General features: G+C 41.2%; 1 protein-coding gene across 1 annotated transcript in view; it reads left to right on the forward strand.

Moving 5' to 3' along the window:
• Positions 1–25,000, forward strand: part of LOC124012290 (CUB and sushi domain-containing protein 2-like) — a 270,739-nt gene that overhangs the window by 36,772 nt on the left and 208,967 nt on the right. The window lies entirely within an intron of this gene.

The following is a 25,000-nucleotide window of genomic DNA, read 5'->3' on the forward strand; positions in this document are numbered from 1 at the left end:
AGCTCCAACAGTACAGTAATATCTAACTAAATGCTTGTGCTTCTAGCTCCAACAGTGCAGTAATATCTAACTAAATGCTTGTGCTTCTAGCTCCAACAGTGCAGTAATATCTAACTAAATGCTTGTGTTCCTAGCTTCAACAGTAATATCTAACTAAATGCTTGTGCTTCTAGCTCCAACAGTGCAGTAATATCTAACTAAATGCTTGTGCTTCTAGCTCCAACAGTGCAGTAATATCTAACTAAATGCTTGTGTTCCTAGCTCCAACAGTGCAGTAATATCTAACTAAATGCTTGTGCTTCTAGCTCCAACAGTACAGTAATATCTAACTAAATGCTTGTGCTTCTAGCTCCAACAGTGCAGTAATATCTAACTAAATGCTTGTGCTTCTAGCTCCAACAGTGCAGTAGTATCTAACTAAATGCTTGTGCTTCTAGCTCCAACAGTGCAGCAATATCTAACTAAATGCTTGTGCTTCTAGCTCCAACAGTACAGTAATATCGAACTAAATGCTTGTGCTTCTAGCTCCAACAGTGCAGTAATATCTAACTAAATGCTTGTGCTTCTAGCTCCAACAGTGCAGTAATATCTAACTAAATGCTTGTGCTTCTAGCTCCAACAGTGCAGTAGTATCTAACTAAATGCTTGTGCTTCTAGCTCCAACAGTACAGTAATATCGAACTAAATGCTTGTGCTTCTAGCTCCAACAGTGCAGTAATATGTAACTAAATGCTTGTGCTTCTAGCTCCAACAGTGCAGTAATATCTAACTAAATGCTTGTGCTTCTAGCTCCAACAGTACAGTAATATCTAACTAAATGCTTGTGCTTCTAGCTCCAACAGTGCAGTAATATCTAACTAAATGCTTGTGCTTCTAGCTCCAACAGTACAGTAGTATCTAACTAAATGCTTGTGCTTCTAGCTCTAACAGTGCAGTAATATCTAACTAAATGCTTGTGCTTCTAGCTCTAACAGTGCAGTAATATCTAGCAGTTTCACAACATACACCCCGAAAACACATTCACATGGAATTGTTGTTCAATTTAAATGTTTATAATATAATAATATATGCCATTTAGCAGACGCTTTTATCCAAAGCGACTTACAGTCATGTGTGCATACATTCTACGTATGGGTGGTCCCGGGGATCGAACCCACTACCCTGGCGTTACAAGCGCCATGCTCTACCAACTGAGCTACAGAAGGACCATATTATTATTATTATATATTATAAATGTTTGAACATGAAATCATGTGTGTGATTTAACTTCTAAAATGTGAGAATTGTTTTTTTTATGAGTGAATTAGTGGCCCGACTCAGTGGCCCGCCCACATGAAGTGTCGTGGATATTTCCTGTATTTACCAAATCATGAGAGAGCAAACCACACACAAGTCAGAGTTATCATAAAGTCCGTCTTTAATTATATGAGCTCCATCACAACCCTGTGACTCTCAGATCAATTCAGTGTCTATAAATTAATTCTCTGAGAGTGTCAACATAATGGCAACTGAGATCCTTTGTAGCAAAGATCCACCCCCTAGTCGACATGACAAACTACAGGTCTTAGGAAAACTGCACAAAGGAAGAATTTTACTTGAGAGAGAGGAGTATCCCATAGCCAGACAGCATTAGCTATAAATTATTGTTAAGTTTGGTCTCCTAAACGAAGTTCTTATCTCATTCTTGGTACCACTTAGGATCAAAACATTACCTCATCCAATATCAATTGTCAATTCTAGATACTTCCATATCAAATACAACCCGTCCTGGACAAGACCACAGAGAGGAGTGACTGACACAGACATTGTGGAGACAACTAACTGGTTCCCCATTAATCACTCCATCCCTTCACATGGTTTAGGAATAGTTACAGACACATTCACAGATACGACTAACCTGACCTCTCCCCTCTCTGGGCCCCAAGTAACTGAGGGATAACTGCAAACTGCCAACAGTATCATCCAAAAAGAAGATATCCTAATGACAAATATCTCACATATTATATAAATAAAACATCGTATTTATCAATGTTACCTAACTAATTCTGATTCTGAGACATAGGTTGTAAACTATGAAACAAACCCCTTTTCTCCCTCCACTATATAAGCCCTTGACGCAAATCTAACTTTCTGTTCCGAGGATGTGAGGATGACGGTCTGATGACAGAATGGTTCAGATAATAACTACAGAACGAAGCCAACATCAGCGTGAGCTTTGGTTGCGAATGGTATGAACTTTGAACTCTTATTCACTAGAGAAGTTATATCTCCTAGCCGTTGAGTTAGCAACAGCAGATGCAAACGAGGGTTAGGAAGGAACAGACAGAGTATCCCGTCTATCACACAACGACGTTACGACAATTTATTCTATTGACCACATGAGACATTCTTCAAAGGACAAAGGACTCGGTTTGGCAACACAGTCTTCCATCTACCAAAGCGCAGCTCAGAGTAAATATTTATTGCATTTTCCTTTTCCAAATGGGCGGTAATTTAGAATGCATAAGATACTATATTTACGATAGCCCAGCTTCTTCCTTTCCTTTGTGTAACCAGCTGTCATATCTCTTCCGCCCGCCAGGGACGTTTTCCTTTATGACATAATTTGTAATCAAGGTATAATTCATTCTTTGTATATGTTATTCTGTGTGATTAGTTAGGTATTTAGTAAATCAATAATCAGACCCAATTTTGTATTGCTGATTCAACTTGTTAGCCAGGGGTTAGTGAAGATTTTACTACTTTCAGATGAGACTGAATTAAGGTGACGATTAATATTGACTGCTATTGATGTAAAATATTACTAGGTCTTTAAGAGTTTATTCGGAAGATAACAGCTCTATAAATATTATTTTGTGGTGCCCCGACTCTCTAGTGAATTCTATTTACATGATTAGCTGAATCAGGTAATATTAATTATGGAGAAATTATTTATAGAATAGCATGTCATATCACTTAATCCGGCATAGCCAAAGACACGACACTCCTGACAGAGCTGGTGTAACTGAGTCAGGTTTAAATGCCTCCTTGCTCACACACACTTTTTCAGTTCTGCCCACAAATTGTCTATGGGATTGAGGTCAGGGCTTTGTGATGGTCACTTCAATACTATGAAATTGTTGTCCTTAAATAACTTTGACACCATTTTGGAAGTATGCTTGGGGTCATTGTCCATTTGGAAGACGCATTTGCGACCAAGCTTTAAATTACTGACTGATATCTTGAGATGTTGCTTTAATATATCCAAGTAATTTTTGTTCCTCATGAAGCCATCTATTTTGTGAAGTGCACCAGTCCCTCCTGCAGAAAAGCACCCCCACAACATGATGCTGCCACCCCTGTGTTTCAAGGTTGGGAAGGTGTTCTTCGGCTTGCAAGCCTCACCATTTTTCTTCCAAACATAACATTGGTCAATATGGCCAAACAGTTCTATTTTTGTTTCATCAGACCAGAGGACATTTCTCCAAAAAGTATGATCTTTGCCCCATGTGCAGTTGAAAACCATAGTCTGGCTTTTTTATGGTGGTTTTTGAGCAGTGGCTTCTTCCTTGCTGAGCGGCCTTTCAGGTTATGTCGATATAGGACTCGTTTTACTGTGGATATAGATACTTTTGTACCTGTCTCCTCCAGCATCTTCACAAGGTCCTTTGCTGTTGTTCTGGGATTGATTTGCACTTTTCACATCAAAGTACGTTCATCTCTAGGAGACAGAACGCGTCTCCTTCCTGAGCGGTATGACGTCTGCGTGGTCCCATGGTGTTTATATTTGTGTACTATTGTTTGTACAGATGAACGTGGTACCTTCAGGCGTTTGGAAATTGCTCTCAAGGATGAACCAGACTTGTGGAGGTCTACAATTCTTTTTCTGAGGCCTTGGCTGATTTCTTTAGATTTTCCCATGTTGTCAAGCAAAGAGGCCCTGATTTGAAGGCAGGCCTTGAAATACATCCACAGGTACACCTCCAATTGACTCAAATGATGTCAATTAGCCTATCAGAAGCTTCTAAAGCCATGACATCATTTTCTGGAATTTTCCAAGCTTTCCATGTTTAAAGGCACAGTCATCTTAGTGTATGTAAACTTCTGACCCACTGCAATTGTGATACAGTGAATTTTAAGTGAAATGATCAGTCTGTAAACAATTGTTGGCAAAATTACTTGAGTCGTGCACATAGTAGATGTCCTAACCAACTTGCCAAAACTATAGTTTGTTAACAAGAAATGTGTGGAGTGTTTGAAAAACAAGTTTTAATGACTCCAACCTAAGTGTATGTACATTTCTGACTGCAATATGTAAACTCAATTTAAATGTGACTAAAATACCGTAGAATAGTGTGGAGGTACAGATTATACATATCAGATGAGTAATGCAAGATAAGGAGACATGATTAATTAAAGTGGCCAGTGATCCATTTCTAAAAGGGGCCAGTGATTCCTAATCTATGTCCATTAGGCCTCTGATGTGCTATTGGAGTCTGTTTAACAGTCTGATGGCCTTGAGCTGTTTTTCAGTCTCTCGGTCCCTGCTTTGATGCACCTGTACTGACCTCGCCTTCTGGATGACAGCTGGGTGAACAGGCAGTGGGCCTTGTATTATGAAGTAATATAATGGGCCTTGTATTATACTGTATTATACTGGGCCTTGTATTCTACTGTATTCTACTGTATTATAATGGGCCTTATATTATACTGTATTATACTGTATTATACTGGGCCTTGTATTATACTGTATTCTACTGTATTATACTGGGCCTTGTATTATACTGTATTATACTGTATTTTACTGTATTATACTGTAATATACTGAGACTTGTATTATACTGTATTATACTGTATTATACTGTATTATACTGAGTCTTGTATTATACTGGGCCTTGTATTCTACTGTATTATACTGGGCCTTGTATTCTACTGTATTATACTGGGTCTTGTATTATACTGTATTGTACTGTATTATACTGTATTATACTGGGCCTTGTATTCTACTGTATTATACTGTATTATACTGGGCCTTGTATTATGAAGTAATATAATGGGCCTTGTATTATACTGTATTATACTGGGCCTTGTATTCTACTGTATTATACTGTATTATAATGGGCCTTATATTATACTGTATTATACTGTATTATACTGGGCCTTGTATTATACTGTATTCTACTGTATTATACTGGGCCTTGTATTATACTGTATTATACTGTATTTTACTGTATTATACTGTAATATACTGAGACTTGTACTTGTATTATACTGTATTATACTGTATTATACTGAGTCTTGTATTATACTGTATTATACTGGGCCTTGTATTCTACTGTATTATACTGGGCCTTGTATTCTACTGTATTATACTGGGTCTTGTATTATACTGTATTATACTGTATTATACTGGGTCTGGTATTCTACTGTATTATACTGGGCCTTGTATTATACTGTATTATACTGTATTATACTGGGCCTTGTATTATACTGTATTATACTGTATTTTACTGGGTCTGGTATTCTACTGTATTATACTGGGCCTTGTATTATACTGTATTATACTGTATTATACTGGGCCTTGTATTATACTGTATTATACTGTATTTTACTGTAATATACTGGGTCTTGTATTATACTGTAATATACTGGGCCTGGTATTATACTGTATTATACTGTATTATACTGTATTATACTGGACATTGTATTATACTGTATTCTACTGTATTATACTGGCCCTTGTATTATACTGTATTATACTGTATTAAAATGGGCCTTGTATTATACTGGGCCTTGTATTATACTGTATTTTACTGTATTATACTGTATTATACTGAGTCTTGTATTATACTGTATTATACTGGGCCTTGTATTATACTGTATTTTACTGTATTATACTGTATTATACTGAGTCTTGTATTATACTGTATTATACTGGGCCTTGTATTATACTGTATTCTACTGTATTATACTGGGCCTTGTATTATACTGTATTATACTGGGCCTTGTATTATACTGTATTATACTGAGTCTTGTAATATACTGTATTATACTGGGCCTTGTATTATACTGTATTATACTGTATTATACTGGGCCTTGTATTCTACTGTATTATACTGGGCCTGGTATTATACTGTATTATACTGTATTATAATGGGCCTTGTCTTCTACTGTATTATACTGGGCCTTGTATTCTACTGTATTATACTGGGCCTTGTATTATACTGTATTATACTGTATTATAATGGGCCGTGTATTATACTGTATTATACTGTATTATACTGGGCCTTGTATTATATTGTATTTTACTGTATTATACTGGGCCTTGTATTCTACTGTATTATACTGAGTCTTGTATTATACTGTATTATACTGGGCCTTGTATTCTACTGTATTATACTGGGCCTTGTATTATGAAGTAATATAATGGGCCTTGTATTATACTGTATTATACTGTGATATAATGGGCCTTGTATTATACTGTATTATACTGTATTATACTGGGCCTTGTATTATATTGTATTTTACTGTATTATACTGGGCCTTGTATTCTACTGTATTATACTGAGTCTTGTATTATACTGTATTATACTGGGCCTTGTATTCTACTGTATTATACTGGGCCTTGTATTATGAAGTAATATAATGGGCCTTGTATTATACTGTATTATACTGTGATATAATGGGCCTTGTATTATACTGTATTCTACTGTATTATACTGGGCCTTGTATTATACTGTATTCTACAGTATTATACTGGGCCTTGTATTATGAAGTAATATAATGGGCCTTGTATTCTGCTGTATTATACTGGGTCTTGTATTATACTGTATTGTACTGTATTATACTGTATTATACTGGGCCTTGTATTATACTGTATTATACTGGGTCTGGTATTCAACTGTATTATACTGGGCCTTGTATTATACTGTATTATACTGTATTATACTGGGCCTTGTATTATACTGTATTATACTGTATTTTACTGTATTATACTGGGCCTTGTATTCTACTGTATTATACTGGGCCTTCTATTCTACTGTAATATACTGGGCCTGGTATTATACTGTATTATACTGTATTTTACTGTATTATACTGGGCCTTGTATTCTACTGTATTATACTGTATTATAATGGGCCTTGTATTCTACTGTATTATATTGGGCCTTGTATTATACTGTATTATACTGTATTATACTGGGCCTTGTATTATACTGTATTATACTGTATTATAATGGGCCTTGTATTATACTGTATTATACTGGACCTTGTATTATACTGTATTATACTGGGCCTTGTATTATACTGTATTATACTGTATTATACTGGGCCTTGTATTATGCTGTATTATACTGGGCCTTGTATTCTACTGTATTATACTGTATTATAATGGGCCTTGTATTCTACTGTATTATACTGGGCCTTGTATCATACTGTATTATACTGGGCCTTGTATTATACTGTATTATACTGTATTATAATGTGCCTTGTATTATACTGTATTATACTGGGCCTTGTATTATACTGTATTATACTGGGCCTTGTATTATACTGTATTATACTGTATTATAATGGGCCTTGTATTCTACTGTATTATACTGGGCCTGGTATTCTACTGTATTATACTGTATTATACTGTATTATACTGTGTTATACTGTATTATACTGGGCCTGGTATTCTACTGTATTATACTGTATTATACTGGGCCTTGTATTATACTGTATTATACTGTATTTTACTGTATTATACTGTGATATACTGGGCCTTGTATTATACTGTAATATACTGGGCCTTGTATTATACTGTAATATACTGTATTATACTGGGCCTTGTATTATACTGTATTATAATGGGCCTTGTATTATATGGTCAGACTGTTCACTTACCATTCCCTATACAGTCTGTATAGTCACTGTTCACTTACCATTCACTATATAGTCTGTATAGTCACTGTTCACTTACCATTCACTATACAGTCTGTATAGTCAGACTGTTCACTTACCATTCACTATACAGTCTGTATAGTCAGACTGTTCACTTACCATTCACTGTATAGTCTGTATAGTCAGACTGTTCACTTACCATTCACTCTGCAGTCTGTATAGTCAGACTGTTCACTTACCATTCACTCTGCAGTCTGTATAGTCAGACTGTTCACTTACCATTCACTATATAGTCTGTATAGTCAGACTGTTCACTTACCATTCACTATATAGTCTGTATAGTCAGACTGTTCACTTACCATTCACTATATAGTCTGTATAGTCAGACTGTTCACTTACCATTCACTATATAGTCTGTATAGTCAGACTGTTCACTTACCATTCACTCTGCAGTCTGTATAGTCAGACTGTTCACTTGTTTCTTTAAAAGCGTTTTATAATTCCACTATGAGTTTGTGTATCGTACTGTCTGCAAACAGTTGGTTTTGTCTTTTCTTATCACTTTGTGGCCAAAATAAATTGTGTTAACCGCAAAATATGAATCGCTTACTCAGCTATGTAGCTAAATGTAGTCAAAGTCACAGCATTCATATCTAGCTAGCGATATATACTCATATAGTCAGAGCAAATGTAGGTAGCTAATACACCCTGGTACCAGTGCTGTGCAGGTCTCGATCAGCATGTTGTTTGTTATCTACTAAATCAGAGAGGAATAGTTTGAGAATGAAGCTGTATCTATCATGCCGCCGTACTTGGCGCAGTTGGGACATTTTGGAAAATTAAAAAAAGTAATTGGGGGTTGAACTTAGATTTGTTTTATACTGTTCAATCAGAATGTAGGAAGTCGAATTTTGAAAGAATTTATTTGTTGTGACCTTAAGGTCCTGTACTGCTCATATGTTGATATTGTATTATTCAAAAACATACAATACCATTAAATACTGTCATACACAAAGACAGTTGTCTGTTACTCTCTCTGGTCCCTAAAGCCTTTCGTCTCTAAATTACTGACTGTTACTCTCTCTGGTCCCTAAAGCCTTTAGTCTCTAAACTACTGACTGTTACTCTCTCTGGTCCCTAAAGCCTTTCGTCTCTAAACTACTGCCTGTTACTCTCTCTGGTCCCTAAAGCCCCTAGTCTCTAAACTACTGCCTGTTACTCTCTCTCTGGTCCCTAAAGCCCCTAGTCTCTAAACTACTGACTGTTACTCTCTCTGGTCCCTAAAAGCATTTCGTCTCTAAACTACTGCCTGTTACTCTCTCTGGTCCCTAAAAGCCTTTCTGTATTTTACTGTCTCTAAACTACTGCCTGTTACTCTCTCTGGTCCCTAAAGCCTTTCGTCTCTAAACTACTGACTGTTACTCTCTCTGGTCCCTAAAAGCCTTTCGTCTCTAAACTACTGACTGTTACTCTCTCTGGTCCCTAAAAGCCTTTCGTCTCTAAACTACTGCCTGTTACTCTCTCTGGTCCCTAAAGCCTTTCGTCTCTAAACTACTGACTGTTACTCTCTCTGGTCCCTAAAAGCCTTTCGTCTCTAAACTACTGACTGTTACTCTCTCTGGTCCCTAAAGCCTTTAGTCTCTAAACTACTGACTGTTACTCTCTCTGGTCCCTAAAGCCTTTCGTCTCTAAACTACTGCCTGTTACTCTCTCTGGTCCCTAAAGCTTGTATTTAGTCTCTAAACTACTGCCTGTTACTCTCTCTCTGGTCCCTAAAGCCCCTAGTCTCTAAACTACTGACTGTTACTCTCTCTGGTCCCTAAAAGCATTTCGTCTCTAAACTACTGCCTGTTACTCTCTCTGGTCCCTAAAAGCCTTTCGTCTCTAAACTACTGCCTGTTACTCTCTCTGGTCCCTAAAGCCTTTCGTCTCTAAACTACTGACTGTTACTCTCTCTGGTCCCTAAAAGCCTTTCGTCTCTAAACTACTGACTGTTACTCTCTCTGGTCCCTAAAAGCCTTTCGTCTCTAAACTACTGCCTGTTACTCTCTCTGGTCCCTAAAGCCTTTCGTCTCTAAACTACTGCCTGTTACTCTCTCTGGTCCCTAAAAGCCTTTCGTCTCTAAACTACTGCCTGTTACTCTCTCTGGTCCCTAAAGCCTTTCGTCTCTAAACTACTGCCTGTTACTCTCTCTGGTCCCTAAAAGCCTTTCGTCTCTAAACTACTGCCTGTTACTCTCTCTGGTCCCTAAAAGCCTTTCGTCTCTAAACTACTGCCTGTTACTCTCTCTGGTCCCTAAAAGCCTTTCGTCTCTAAACTACTGACTGTTACTCTCTCTGGTCCCTAAAAGCCTTTCGTCTCTAAACTACTGCCTGTTACTCTTTCTGGTCTCTAAAAGCCTTTCGTCTCTAAACTACTGACTGTTATTCTCTCTGGTCCCTAAAGCCTTTTGTCTCTAAACTACTGACTGTTACTCTCTCTGGTCCCTAAAAGCCTTTCGTCTCTAAACTACTGCCTGTTACTCTCTCTGGTCTCTAAAAGCCTTTCGTCTCTAAACTACTGCCTGTTACTCTCTCTGGTCCCTAAAAGACTTTCGTCTCTAAACTACTGACTGTTATTCTCTCTGGTCCCTAAAAGCCTTTCGTCTCTAAACTACTGACTGTTATTCTTTCTGGTCCCTAAAAGCCTTTCGTCTCTAAACTACTGACTGTTATTCTCTCTGGTCCCTAAAGCCTTTTGTCTCTAAACTACTGACTGTTACTCTCTCTGGTCCCTAAAAGCCTTTCGTCTCTAAACTACTGCCTGTTACTCTCTCTGGTCTCTAAAAGCCTTTCGTCTCTAAACTACTGCCTGTTACTCTCTCTGGTCCCTAAAATACTTTCGTCTCTAAACTACTGACTGTTACTCTCTCTGGTCCCTGGTGTGGTCCTGTGTAGCTGGTGTGGTCCTGTGTAGCTCAGTTGGTAGAGCATGGCGCTAACGCCAGGGTAGTGGGTTCGATCCCCTGGGACCACCCATAAACGTAGAATGTATGCACGCATGACTGTAAGTCGCTTTGGATAAAAGTGTCTGCTAAATGGCATATATTAAAAGCCTTTCGTCTCTAAACTACTGCCTGTTACTCTCTCTGGTCCCTAAAGCCTTTCGTCTCTAAACTACTGCCTGTTACTCTCTCTGGTCCCTAAAGCCCCTAGTCTCTAAACTACTGCCTGTTACTCTCTCTCTGGTCCCTAAAGCCCCTAGTCTCTAAACTACTGCCTGTTACTCTCTCTGGTCCCTAAAGCCTTTCGTCTCTAAACTACTGCCTGTTACTCTCTCTGGTCCCTAAAAGCCTTTCGTCTCTAAACTACTGCCTGTTACTCTCTCTGGTCCCTAAAAGCCTTTCGTCTCTAAATTACTGACTGTTACTCTCTCTGGTCCCTAAAGCCTTTCGTCTCTAAATTACTGACTGTTACTCTCTCTGGTCCGTAAAAGCCTTTCGTCTCTAAACTACTGCCTGTTACTCTCTCTGGTCCCTAAAGCCTTTCGTCTCTAAATTACTGACTGTTACTCTCTCTGGTCCCTAAAAGCATTTCGTCTCTAAACTACTGACTGTTACTCTCTCTGGTCCCTAAAGCCTTTCGTCTCTAAACTACTGACTGTTACTCTCTCTGGTCCCTAAAAGCCTTTCGTCTCTAAACTACTGACTGTTACTCTCTCTGGTCCCTAAAGCCTTTCGTCTCTAAACTACTGCCTGTTACTCTCTCTGGTCCCTAAAGCCTTTAGTCTCTAAACTACTGACTGTTACTCTCTCTGGTCCCTAAAAGCCTTTAGTCTCTAAACTACTGCCTGTTACTCTCTCTGGTCCCTAAAGCCTTTAGTCTCTAAACTACTGACTGTTACTCTCTCTGGTCCCTAAAAGCCTTTAGTCTCTAAACTACTGCCTGTTACTCTCTCTGGTCCCTAAAAGCCTTTCGTCTCTAAACTACTGACTGTTACTCTCTCTGGTCCCTAAAGCCTTTAGTCTCTAAACTACTGACTGTTACTCTCTCTGGTCCCTAAAAGCCTTTAGTCTCTAAACTACTGCCTGTTACTCTCTCTGGTCCCTAAAGCCTTTCGTCTCTAAACTACTGACTGTTACTCTCTCTGGTCCCTAAAAGCCTTTCGTCTCTAAACTACTGACTGTTACTCTCTCTGGTCCCTAAAAGCCTTTCGTCTCTAAACTACTGCCTGTTACTCTCTCTGGTCCCTAAAGCCTTTCGTCTCTAAACTACTGCCTGTTACTCTCTCTGGTCCCTAAAAGCCTTTCGTCTCTAAACTACTGCCTGTTACTCTCTCTGGTCCGTAAAAGACTTTCGTCTCTAAACTACTGCCTGTTACTCTCTCTGGTCCCTAAAGCCTTTCGTCTCTAAATTACTGACTGTTACTCTCTCTGGTCCCTAAAAGCATTTCGTCTCTAAACTACTGACTGTTACTCTCTCTGGTCCCTAAAGCCTTTCGTCTCTAAACTACTGACTGTTACTCTCTCTGGTCCCTAAAGCCTTTAGTCTCTAAACTACTGACTGTTACTCTCTCTGGTCCCTAAAAGCCTTTCGTCTCTAAACTACTGACTGTTACTCTCTCTGGTCCCTAAAAGCCTTTCGTCTCTAAACTACTGACTGTTACTCTCTCTGGTCCCTAAAGCCTTTAGTCTCTAAACTACTGACTGTTACTCTCTCTGGTCCCTAAAAGCCTTTAGTCTCTAAACTACTGCCTGTTACTCTCTCTGGTCCCTAAAAGCCTTTCGTCTCTAAACTACTGCCTGTTACTCTCTCTGGTCCCTAAAGCCTTTCGTCTCTAAACTACTGACTGTTACTCTCTCTGGTCCCTAAAAGCCTTTCGTCTCTAAACTACTGACTGTTACTCTCTCTGGTCCCTAAAAGCATTTCGTCTCTAAACTACTGACTGTTACTCTCTCTGGTCCCTAAAGCCTTTCGTCTCTAAACTACTGACTGTTACTCTCTCTGGTCCCTAAAAGCCTTTCGTCTCTAAACTACTGACTGTTACTCTCTCTGGTCCCTAAAAGCCTTTCGTCTCTAAACTACTGACTGTTATTCTCTCTGGTCCCTAAAAGCCTTTCGTCTCTAAACTACTGACTGTTATTCTCTCTGGTCCCTAAAGCCTTTTGTCTCTAAACTACTGACTGTTATTCTCTCTGGTCCCTAAAGCCTTTAGTCTCTAAACTACTGACTGTTACTCTCTGGTCCCTAAAAGCCTTTAGTCTCTAAACTACTGCCTGTTACTCTCTCTGGTCTCTAAAAGCCTTTCGTCTCTAAACTACTGCCTGTTACTCTCTCTGGTCCCTAAAAGACTTTAGTCTCTAAACTACTGACTGTTATTCTCTCTGGTCCCTAAAAGCCTTTCGTCTCTAAACTACTGACTGTTATTCTTTCTGGTCCCTAAAAGCCTTTCGTCTCTAAACTACTGACTGTTATTCTCTCTGGTCCCTAAAGCCTTTTGTCTCTAAACTACTGACTGTTACTCTCTCTGGTCCCTAAAAGCCTTTCGTCTCTAAACTACTGCCTGTTACTCTCTCTGGTCTCTAAAAGCCTTTCGTCTCTAAACTACTGCCTGTTACTCTCTCTGGTCCCTAAAAGACTTTCGTCTCTAAACTACTGACTGTTACTCTCTCTGGTCCCTGGTGTGGTCCTGTGTAGCTGGTGTGGTCCTGTGTAGCTCAGTTGGTAGAGCATGGCGCTTGTAACGCCAGGGTAGTGGGTTCGATCCCCGGGACCACCCATACGTAGAATGTATGCACGCATGACTGTAAGTCGCTTTGGATAAAAGCGTCTGCTAAATGGCATATATTAAAAGCCTTTCGTCTCTAAACTACTGCCTGTTACTCTCTCTGGTCCCTAAAGCCTTTCGTCTCTAAACTACTGCCTGTTACTCTCTCTGGTCCCTAAAGCCCCTAGTCTCTAAACTACTGCCTGTTACTCTCTCTCTGGTCCCTAAAGCCCCTAGTCTCTAAACTACTGCCTGTTACTCTCTCTGGTCCCTAAAAGCCTTTCGTCTCTAAACTACTGCCTGTTACTCTCTCTGGTCCCTAAAGCCTTTCGTCTCTAAACTACTGACTGTTACTCTCTCTGGTCCCTAAAAGCCTTTCGTCTCTAAACTACTGCCTGTTACTCTCTCTGGTCCCTAAAAGCCTTTCGTCTCTAAACTACTGCCTGTTACTCTCTCTGGTCCCTAAAGCCTTTAAAGCCTTTCGTCTCTAAACTACTGCCTGTTACTCTCTCTGGTCCCTAAAAGCCTTTCGTCTCTAAACTACTGCCTGTTACTCTCTCTGGTCCCTAAAAGCCTTTCGTCTCTAAATTACTGACTGTTACTCTCTCTGGTCCCTAAAGCCTTTCGTCTCTAAATTACTGACTGTTACTCTCTCTGGTCCGTAAAAGCCTTTCGTCTCTAAACTACTGCCTGTTACTCTCTCTGGTCCCTAAAGCCTTTCGTCTCTAAATTACTGACTGTTACTCTCTCTGGTCCCTAAAAGCATTTCGTCTCTAAACTACTGACTGTTACTCTCTCTGGTCCCTAAAGCCTTTCGTCTCTAAACTACTGACTGTTACTCTCTCTGGTCCCTAAAAGCCTTTCGTCTCTAAACTACTGACTGTTACTCTCTCTGGTCCCTAAAGCCTTTCGTCTCTAAACTACTGCCTGTTACTCTCTCTGGTCCCTAAAGCCTTTAGTCTCTAAACTACTGACTGTTACTCTCTCTGGTCCCTAAAAGCCTTTAGTCTCTAAACTACTGCCTGTTACTCTCTCTGGTCCCTAAAGCCTTTAGTCTCTAAACTACTGACTGTTACTCTCTCTGGTCCCTAAAAGCCTTTAGTCTCTAAACTACTGCCTGTTACTCTCTCTGGTCCCTAAAAGCCTTTCGTCTCTAAACTACTGACTGTTACTCTCTCTGGTCCCTAAAGCCTTTAGTCTCTAAACTACTGACTGTTACTCTCTCTGGTCCCTAAAAGCCTTTAGTCTCTAAACTACTGCCTGTTACTCTCTCTGGTCCCTAAAGCCTTTAGTCTCTAAACTACTGACTGTTACTCTCTCTGGTCCCTAAAGCCTTTCGTCTCTAAACTACTGACTGTTATTCTCTCTGGTCCCTAAAAGCCTTTCGTCTCTAAACTACTGACTGTTACTCTCTCTGGTCCCTAAAAGCCTTTCGTCTCTAAACTACTGCCTGTTACTCTTTCTGGTCTCTAAAAGCCTTTCGTCTCTAAACTACTGACTGTTATTCTCTCTGGTCCCTAAAGCCTTTTGTCTCTAAACTACTGACTGTTACTCTCTCTGGTCCCTAAAAGCCTTTCGTCTCTAAACTACTGCCTGTTACTCTCTCTGGTCTCTAAAAGCCTTTCGTCTCTAAACTACTGCCTGTTACTCTCTCTGGTCCCTAAAAGACTTTCGTCTCTAAACTACTGACTGTTATTCTCTCTGGTCCCTAAAAGCCTTTCGTCTCTAAACTACTGACTGTTATTCTTTCTGGTCCCTAAAAGCCTTTCGTCTCTAAACTACTGACTGTTATTCTCTCTGGTCCCTAAAGCCTAAACTACTGACTGTTTTTGTCTCTAAACTACTGACTGTTACTCTCTCTGGTCCCTAAAAGCCTTTCGTCTCTAAACTACTGCCTGTTACTCTCTCTGGTCTCTAAAAGCCTTTCGTCTCTAAACTACTGCCTGTTACTCTCTCTGGTCCCTAAAAGACTTTCGTCTCTAAACTACTGACTGTTACTCTCTCTGGTCCCTGGTGTGGTCCTGTGTAGCTGGTGTGGTCCTGTGTAGCTCAGTTGGTAGAGCATGGCGCTTGTAATGCCAGGGTAGTGGGTTCGATCCCCGGGACCACCCATACGTAGAATGTATGCACGCATGACTGTAAGTCGCTTTGGATAAAAGCGTCTGCTAAATGGCATATATTAAAAGCCTTTCGTCTCTAAACTACTGCCTGTTACTCTCTCTGGTCCCTAAAGCCTTTCGTCTCTAAACTACTGCCTGTTACTCTCTCTGGTCCCTAAAGCCCCTAGTCTCTAAACTACTGCCTGTTACTCTCTCTGGTCCCTAAAGCCCCTAGTCTCTAAACTACTGACTGTTACTCTCTCTGGTCCCTAAAAGCATTTCGTCTCTAAACTACTGCCTGTTACTCTCTCTGGTCCCTAAAAGCCTTTCGTCTCTAAACTACTGCCTGTTACTCTCTCTGGTCCCTAAAGCCTTTCGTCTCTAAACTACTGCCTGTTACTCTCTCTGGTTCCTAAAGCCTTTCGTCTCTAAACTACTGACTGTTACTCTCTCTGGTCCCTAAAGCCTTTCGTCTCTAAACTACTGCCTGTTACTCTCTCTGGTCCCTAAAAGCCTTTCGTCTCTAAACTACTGACTGTTATTCTCTCTGGTCCCTAAAGCCTTTTGTCTCTAAACTACTGACTGTTACTCTCTCTGGTCCCTAAAAGCCTTTCGTCTCTAAACTACTGCCTGTTACTCTCTCTGGTCTCTAAAAGCCTTTCGTCTCTAAACTACTGCCTGTTACTCTCTCTGGTCCCTAAAAGACTTTCGTCTCTAAACTACTGACTGTTATTCTCTCTGGTCCCTAAAAGCCTTTCGTCTCTAAACTACTGACTGTTATTCTTTCTGGTCCCTAAAAGCCTTTCGTCTCTAAACTACTGACTGTTATTCTCTCTGGTCCCTAAAGCCTTTTGTCTCTAAACTACTGACTGTTACTCTCTCTGGTCCCTAAAAGCCTTTCGTCTCTAAACTACTGCCTGTTACTCTCTCTGGTCTCTAAAAGCCTTTCGTCTCTAAACTACTGCCTGTTACTCTCTCTGGTCCCTAAAAGACTTTCGTCTCTAAACTACTGACTGTTACTCTCTCTGGTCCCTGGTGTGGTCCTGTGTAGCTGGTGTGGTCCTGTGTAGCTCAGTTGGTAGAGCATGGCGCTTGTAACGCCAGGGTAGTGGGTTCGATCCCCGGGACCACCCATACGTAGAATGTATGCACGCATGACTGTAAGTCGCTTTGGATAAAAGCGTCTGCTAAATGGCATATATTAAAAGCCTTTCGTCTCTAAACTACTGCCTGTTACTCTCTCTGGTCCCTAAAGCCTTTCGTCTCTAAACTACTGCCTGTTACTCTCTCTGGTCCCTAAAGCCCCTAGTCTCTAAACTACTGCCTGTTACTCTCTCTGGTCCCTAAAGCCCCTAGTCTCTAAACTACTGACTGTTACTCTCTCTGGTCCCTAAAAGCATCTCTAAACTACTTTCGTCTCTAAACTACTGCCTGTTACTCTCTCTGGTCCCTAAAAGCCTTTCGTCTCTAAACTACTGCCTGTTACTCTCTCTGGTCCCTAAAGCCTTTCGTCTCTAAACTACTGCCTGTTACTCTCTCTGGTCCCTAAAGCCTTTCGTCTCTAAACTACTGCCTGTTATTCTCTCTGGTTCCTAAAGCCTTTTGTCTCTAAACTACTGACTGTTACTCTCTCTGGTCCCTAAAGCCTTTCGTCTCTAAACTACTGCCTGTTACTCTCTCTGGTCCCTAAAAGCCTTTCGTCTCTAAACTACTGCCTGTTACTCTCTCTGGTCCCTAAAAGCCTTTCGTCTCTAAACTACTGCCTGTTACTCTCTCTGGTCCCTAAAAGCCTTTCGTCTCTAAACTACTTACCTTACCCTTTAGGATGTGGTGACATTTGTGCTACACAGTTTAACTTTGGTTGGGAATCAATTTGACCACTGTAGTTGAGAATGCATATATTTAACGCATTCACAGAGATCACATTCAAGAACACTTCAGATGCAGGTTTCACTTGGAAAGTACCTTTTAAATGTTAAGTGTGTTATACCATGGTTTCTGATTGAATCCCTTTTTTCCTCTGGGGATAATTCACTGTAACTGTACACCATAGAACCTGTAAGACAGCATACGGCGATAATACAATGGTGTTTTTGTGTGATTTATTATATTGCACCATGCAGTTTCCACAAAACGAAATCATGTTATTCCTTATAGTACCACAAGAAACTAGAAGCTTAATTGTCTCCTTCAGCTCAGTATAAAGCGGTGTGGATGCGACGAAATGCCACTCGATTTCTCCAGACTTTTATCTTTTGTGCTACGTTGTGCAGCAGGTAGCCTAATGGTTAGAGTGTTGGGCCAGTAACCAGCAGGTAGCCTAGTGGTTAGAGTGTTGGGCCAGTAACCAGCAGGTAGCCTAGTGGTTAGAGTGTTGGGCCAGTAACCAGCAGGTAGCCTAGTGGTTAGAGCGTTGGACCAGTAACCAGCAGGTAGCCTAGTGGTTAGAGTGTTGGGCCAGTAACCAGCAGGTAGCCTAGTGGTTAGAGTGTTGGGCCAGTAACCAGCAGGTAGCCTAGTGGTTAGAGTGTTGTGCCAGTAACCAGCAGGTAGCCTAGTGTTTAGAGCGTTGGGCCAGTAACCAGCAGGTAGCCTAGTGGTTAGAGTGTTGTGCCAGTAACCAGCAGGTAGCCTAGTGGTTAGAGTGTTGTGCCAGTAACCAGCAGGTAGTCTAGTGGTTAGAGTGTTGGGCCAGTAACCAGCAGGTAGCCTATTGGTTAGAGTGTTGGGCCAGTAACCAGCAGGTAGCCTAGTGGTTAGAGTGTTGGGCCAGTAACCAGCAGGTAGCCTATTGGTTAGAGTGTTGGACCAGTAACTAGCAGGTAGCCTAGTGGTTAGAGTGTTGGGCCAGTAACCAGCAGGTAGCCTATTGGTTAGTGTTAGGCCAGTAACCAGCAGGTAGTCTAGTGGTTAGAGTGTTGGTCCTGTAACCAGCAGGTAGCCTAGTGGTTAGAGCGTTGGGCCAGTAACCAGTAGGTAGCCTAGTGGTTAGAGTGTTGGGCCAGTAACCAGCAGGTAGCCTAGTGGTTAGAGTATTGTGCCATTAACCAGCAGGTAGCCTAGTGGTTAGAGTGTTGGGCCAGTAACCAGCAGGTAGCCTAGTGGTTAGAGTGTTGGGCCAGTAACCAGCAGGTAGCCTAGTGGTTAGAGCGTTGGGCCAGTAACCAGCAGGTTAGATAGTGGTTAGAGCGTTGGACCAGTAACCAGCAGGTAGCCTAGTGGTTAGAGCGTTGGGCCAGTAACCAGCAGGTATCCTAGTGGTTAGAGTGTTGGGTCAGTAACCAGCAGGTAGCCTAGTGGTTAGAGTGTTGGGCCAGTAACCAGCAGGTAGCCTAGTGGTTAGAGCGTTGGGCCAGTAACCAGCAGGTATTCTAGTGGTTAGAGCGTTGGGCCAGTAACCAGCAGGTAGCCTAGTGGTTAGAGCGTTGGACTAGGAACCAGCAGGTAGCCTAGTGGTTAGAGCGTTGGGCCAGTAACCAGCAGGTAGCCTAGTGGTTAGAGTGTTGAGCCAGTAACCAGCAGGTATTCTAGTGGTTAGAGCGTTGGGCCAGTAACCAGCAGGTAGCCTAGTGGTTAGAGCGTTGGGCCAGTAACCAGCAGGTTAGATAGTGGTTAGAGCGTTGGGCCAGTAACCAGCAGGTTAGATAGTGGTTAGAGTGTTGGGCCAGTAACCAGCAGGTATTCTAGTGGTTAGAGCGTTGGGCCAGTAACCAGCAGGTAGCCTAGTGGTTAGTGTTGAGTCAGTAACCAGCAGGTAGCCTAGTGGTTAGAGCGTTGGGCCAGTAACCAGCAGGTTAGATAGTGGTTAGAGCGTTGGACCAGGAACCAGCAGGTAGCCTAGTGGTTAGAGCGTTGGGCCAGTAACCAGCAGGTTAGATAGTGGTTAGAGCGTTGGGCCAGAAACCAGCAGGTAGCCTAGTGGTTAGAGCGTTGGACTAGGAACCAGCAGGTAGCCTCGTGGTTAGAGCGTTGGACTAGGAACCAGCAGGTAGCCTAGTGGTTAGATTGTTGGACTAGGAACCAGCAGGTAGCCTAGTGGTTAGAGCGTTGGGCCAGTAACCAGCAGGTTAGATAGTGGTTAGAGCGTTGGGTGAGAAACCAGCAGGTAGCCTAGTGGTTAGAGCGTTGGACTAGGAACCAGCAGGTAGCCTAGTAGTTAGTGCGTTGGACTAGGAACCAGCAGGTAGCCTAGTGGTTAGAGTGTTGTGCCAGTAACCAGCAGGTAGTCTAGTCGTTAGAGCGTTGGGCCAGTAACCAGCAGGTAGCCTAGTGGTTAGAGCGTTGGGCCAGTAACCAGCAGGTAGCCTAGTGGTTAGAGCGTTGGGCCAGTAACCAGCAGGTAGCCTAGTGGTTAGAGCGTTGGACTAGGAACCAGCAGGTAGCCTAGTGGTTAGTGCGTTGGACTAGGAACCAGCAGGTAGCCTAGTGGTTAGAGTGTTGTGCCAGTAACCAGCAGGTAGTCTAGTCGTTAGAGCGTTGGGCCAGTAACCAGCAGGTAGCCTAGTGGTTAGAGCGTTGGGCCAGTAACCAGCAGGTAGCCTAGTGGTTAGAGCGTTGGGCCAGTAACCAGCAGGTAGCCTAGTGGTACAGTAAATCATAATTTGTTCTTAATTAAATAAAGGTTACAAGAATGAAAAATGTTGTTTTCCACAATTACATGGTGTAGCCAGCCAAGTAGAAAAAAGGCCAGCAAGGCTCCACCTGTAACGATTCTCGTCTGATGAGGAATATGAACGATCGGACCAAAATGCAGCGTCGCCTCTGATTGGGAACCATACCAGGCTAAACACAGAAATACAAAACATAGAACAAAAACATAGAATCCCCCCCCCCAACTCACGCCCTGACCAAACCAAAAATAGAGACATAAAAAAGGAACTAAGGTCAGAAAGTGACACCACCGGGCTTGGGGGGTATGAAGATATTTTTTTTACCAAACAAGCTCTATTTTGGTGGCTTCTGGCACATTCTAATGCTAGATTGTATTTTCAACCAGCAACTATCAGGAACTCACACAGATCATCCCCCCCCCCCCACACAATTTGACAGTGTTAGCTTTGTCAGCTGTTTGATATAAATACCCAGCATAAATGTATGTTTGTCCTTCACTGAGTCTTCATAAAGAGTCCTGTAAAGAGCTACATGCGTCCATTTTTTATTAGAATTGTTCAATGTAGATGTTTACAAGGCAGGATTCAGCGGCTCGTATGTAGGGTCCATGTGTGGAAGCCTGGAGATGCCGAACGTGTTTCTGTAAAATTAAAGGTCCATTTCTGTGAGACTGGTAGACTTTTGCATGACAATAACCAGCTGACAAAATGCCATGACCACCACAGCCCAATTATGTTGCTATGGTTATTATCTGTGGTTGGTTCACTGGCGTTTTGGAAAAGCCAATCAGTCCGTACGTTAAGGAATCAATGCTTTCGTAAAGACATTGATTTTTTCTTGACAGGCTTTCTTTTGAGGTCAAGAGAATGCGGGAGAAGTAGAGGGAGAAAGAGACTGAGAGGTATTCAGAGAGAAGTAGAGGGAGAAAGAGACTGAGAGGTATTCAGAGAGAAGTTGAGGGAGAAAGAGACTGAGAGGTACTCAGAGAGAAGTAGAGGGAGGAAGAGACTGAGAGGTATTCAGAGAGAAGTATAGGGAGAAAGAGAGAGTGGGGTCGACCGAGAGAAATAGAGAGAGATAGAAATAGAGAGAGAAAGAGGTATTCAGGGAGAAGTAGAGGGAGAAAGAGGTATTCAGGGAGAAGTAGAGGGGGAGATATAGAGAGATTTAACGACAGAAAGGTGGATATAGAAAGAGATCTCTGCCGTATTGTTGGGTGTTCAGTGTGAGAGCTGTGGGATTGATACCCCTGTCATTTCCCCCACTGAAACCCAGTGTAATTGTCAACAGTCTCTCTCTCTATCTGTCTCTGCGTATTGTAGCTATCTGTCACCTTGTGAGTTTGTCTACTCTCTGTCAAGGTGTCCCATGGAGCTGTGGTTATGGAATGGATTATGCCCACACACACACCCACCCACCCACACACACCCACACCCACCCACTGTTATATCCACGGGCGGGTGGCTTGAATAAAGAGAAAACATTTAAAATCCATAACAACGTCTTGGTGCAACCATCCCTTTAACGGGATAATTGTCAACGACTTCCGCTGAGTTGCGCCAAATTTTAATTAAATTACTAAAAATATGTAATTTTCATGAAATCACAAGTGCAATACAGCAAAACACAGCTTGTTGTTAATCCACCTGGCGATTTCAATAAAGTTTTTGGCGAAAGCATAACAAGCGTTTATGTAAGAACATCTCTCTCAGTAGACAAAATATTACAAACACTAGCAGCCAAGTAGATTGGTCACGAAAGTCAGGAAAGCAATAAATTAAATCGCTTACCTTTGATGATCTTCGGATGTTTGCACTCACGAGACTCCCAGTTACACAACAAATGTTCCGTTTGTTCCATAAAGATAATTTTTATATCCAAAATACCTCCGTTTGTTGGGCTCGTTATGTTCAGAAATCCACGCGCTCGAGCGGTCACGACAACGCAGACGAAAATACCAAATAGTGTCCGTAAAGTTCGTAGAAAGATCTTAAATGTTTTTTTTAATAATCAATCCTCAGGTTGTTTTTACAATATATAATCAATAATATGTCAACCAGAATGTAGCGTCTTCAAGAGAGAAAGAAAATGGCGCATGAAAAACTCTGCCAGCCATCCACTGAAGCGATGGGTTCTTTCTCACTAATTTCTCAAAATAAAAGCCTAAAACTGTGTCTAATGACTGTTCACAGCTTGAGGAAGCCATAGGAAAAGGAATCTGGCTGATATCCATTTTAAATGGAGTGGAGGCAGGCTATGGAACATGGAGTTTTCAAAATAGAAGCCACTTCCTGGTTTGATTTTCCTCAGGTTTTCGGCTGCAAAGTTTTGTTATACTCACAGACAATATTTTGACAGTTTTGGAACCTTTAGAGTGTTTTCTATCCTAATCTGACAATTATATACATATTTTAGATTCTGGGCATGAGAAAGGCAGTTTCATTTTGGGTACGTTTTTCATCCAAAAACCTAAATACTGCCCCCTAGTCTCAATTAAGAGGCCTAACTATATGACGAACTAGTGTGTCAATTTAAGTTACAAAAATAAATTCCATCAAAATCTGGGGATAGGCGACCCTTCTGGTGAAACTGGGCAATTCAAATAAATAATCATACATTTTACGGATATTAAACATTTAGGTACATGTAAGTGTCTTATATCAGTTGAAAGCTAAAATTCTTGTTAATCTAACTGCACTGTTCGATTTACAGTAGTTATTACAATGAAAACATGCCATGCGATTGTTTGAGGACGGCGCCCCATGTAAAAAATCCACCGGCACAGGTGATACAATTCACAAAATAGCAATTAAATATTCCTTTAGTTTTGAAAATCTTCCTCTGACTTGTCATCCAAAGGGCCCCAAATATAACATGTAGTGTCATTTTGTTACATTTTGTTACATAAAATCCTTCTTTATTATATCCCAAAAAGTCCTTCACCTTGTTCAACTGTTGCACCGGCAAAAAAGAATGCTCAGATATGCAAGTGCCTTTTAAAATTTTTAATTACGGTTACAGAAGTTAACAAATGATAGTGCCTGGGGAATAGGAGTGGAACTGGGGGCTACAGGGCCACCTCTACATCACTAGAGGAACAGAGGAGGAGTAGGATAAGGGTACGGCTAAAGGCTATAAGAACTGGTCATCTAATGGGGACAGAGAATTAAAGGAGCACATTTCTGGGCTTGCTAGAATAGATTCAGGGCATAATGCACAGACAAAAGGTATGGTTGGATGTGAGTACAGTGGAGGTAAACCTAGGCGTTGAGTGACGATGAGAGACTTTTCGTCTCTGGAGGCACGAGTTAAGTGGGTCAGTTAGGTACATACAGGACCTGAGTTCTAGGCTGGGGCCGACAGGTAAATGGTGATGAATGGGCAGAGAGGGTCAGTTAGGTACATACAGGACCTGAGTTTGAGGCTGGGGCCGACAGGTAAATGGTGATGAATGGGCAGAGAGGGTCAGTTAGGTACATACAGGACCTGAGTTCGAGGCTGGGGCCAACAGGTAAACAAAATGAGGTACCGTGTGGGGGTTCAGTTCAGTTAGCCTGTTGGAATAGCCTGTTGATCTTCGGGCGATTACGTCGGCAGACCAGTCATGATCGGTGGTACTCCGTGTCGAAATGAAGGGTGCAGGCCAACTGGCGAAAATGTATTGTAGCCCTAGAATTAGCTGGTATATTATATATATATTATATATTAGCTGGGCCTAGTTAAACTTGTTGTAAATCCAGCCACAGTGTCCGATTTCAAAAAGGCTTTACGACGAAAGCACACCAAACGATTATGTTCGGTCAGTACCTAGTCACAGAAAAACACAACCATTCTTCCAGCCAAAAAAGAGGAGTCACAAAAAGCAGAAATAGAGATTATAATGAATCACTAACCTTTGATGATCTTCAGCAGATGACACTCATAGGACTTCATGTTACACAATACATGTATGTTCTGTTCGATAAAGTTAATATTTATATAAATATTATTTATATATTTATTTATATTGTTCAGTAGTGCGGTGATTTTGCCACATCAATTTACAGAAACACTCATATAAACATTACTAAAAGATACAGTGGGGCAAAAAAGTATTTAGTCAGCCACTAATTGTGCAAGTTCTCCCACTTAAAAAGATGAGAGAGGCCTGTAATTTTCATCATAGGTACACTTCAACTATGACAGACAAAATGAGGGGAAAAAATCCAGAAAATCACATTGTAGGATTTTTAATGAGTTTATTTGCAAATTATGGTGGAAAATAAGTATTTGGTCAATAACAAAAGTTTATCTCAATACTTTGTTATATACCCTTTGTTGGCAATGACAGAGGTCAAAAGTTTTCTGTAAGTCTTCACAAGGTTTTCACACATTGTTGCTGGTATTTCGGCCCATTCCTCCATGCAGATCTCCTCTAGAGCAGTGGGAGAACTTGCACAATTGGTGGCTGACTAAATACTCTTTTGCCCCACTGTATAACTGTTATGAATGGAATTTTAAATAAACTTCTACTTAATGCAACTGCTGTGTCAGATTTCAAAAAAGCTTTACCGAAAAAGCACACCATCCAATAATCTGAGTACAGCGCTCAGACACAAAAACAAGCCATACAGATACCCGCCATGTCATGGAGTCAACAGAAGTCAGAAATAACATTATAAATATTCACTAACCTTTGATG

This window comes from Oncorhynchus gorbuscha, linkage group LG24, assembly GCF_021184085.1.
Source record: "Oncorhynchus gorbuscha isolate QuinsamMale2020 ecotype Even-year linkage group LG24, OgorEven_v1.0, whole genome shotgun sequence".
Lineage (NCBI taxonomy): Eukaryota > Metazoa > Chordata > Actinopteri > Salmoniformes > Salmonidae > Oncorhynchus > Oncorhynchus gorbuscha.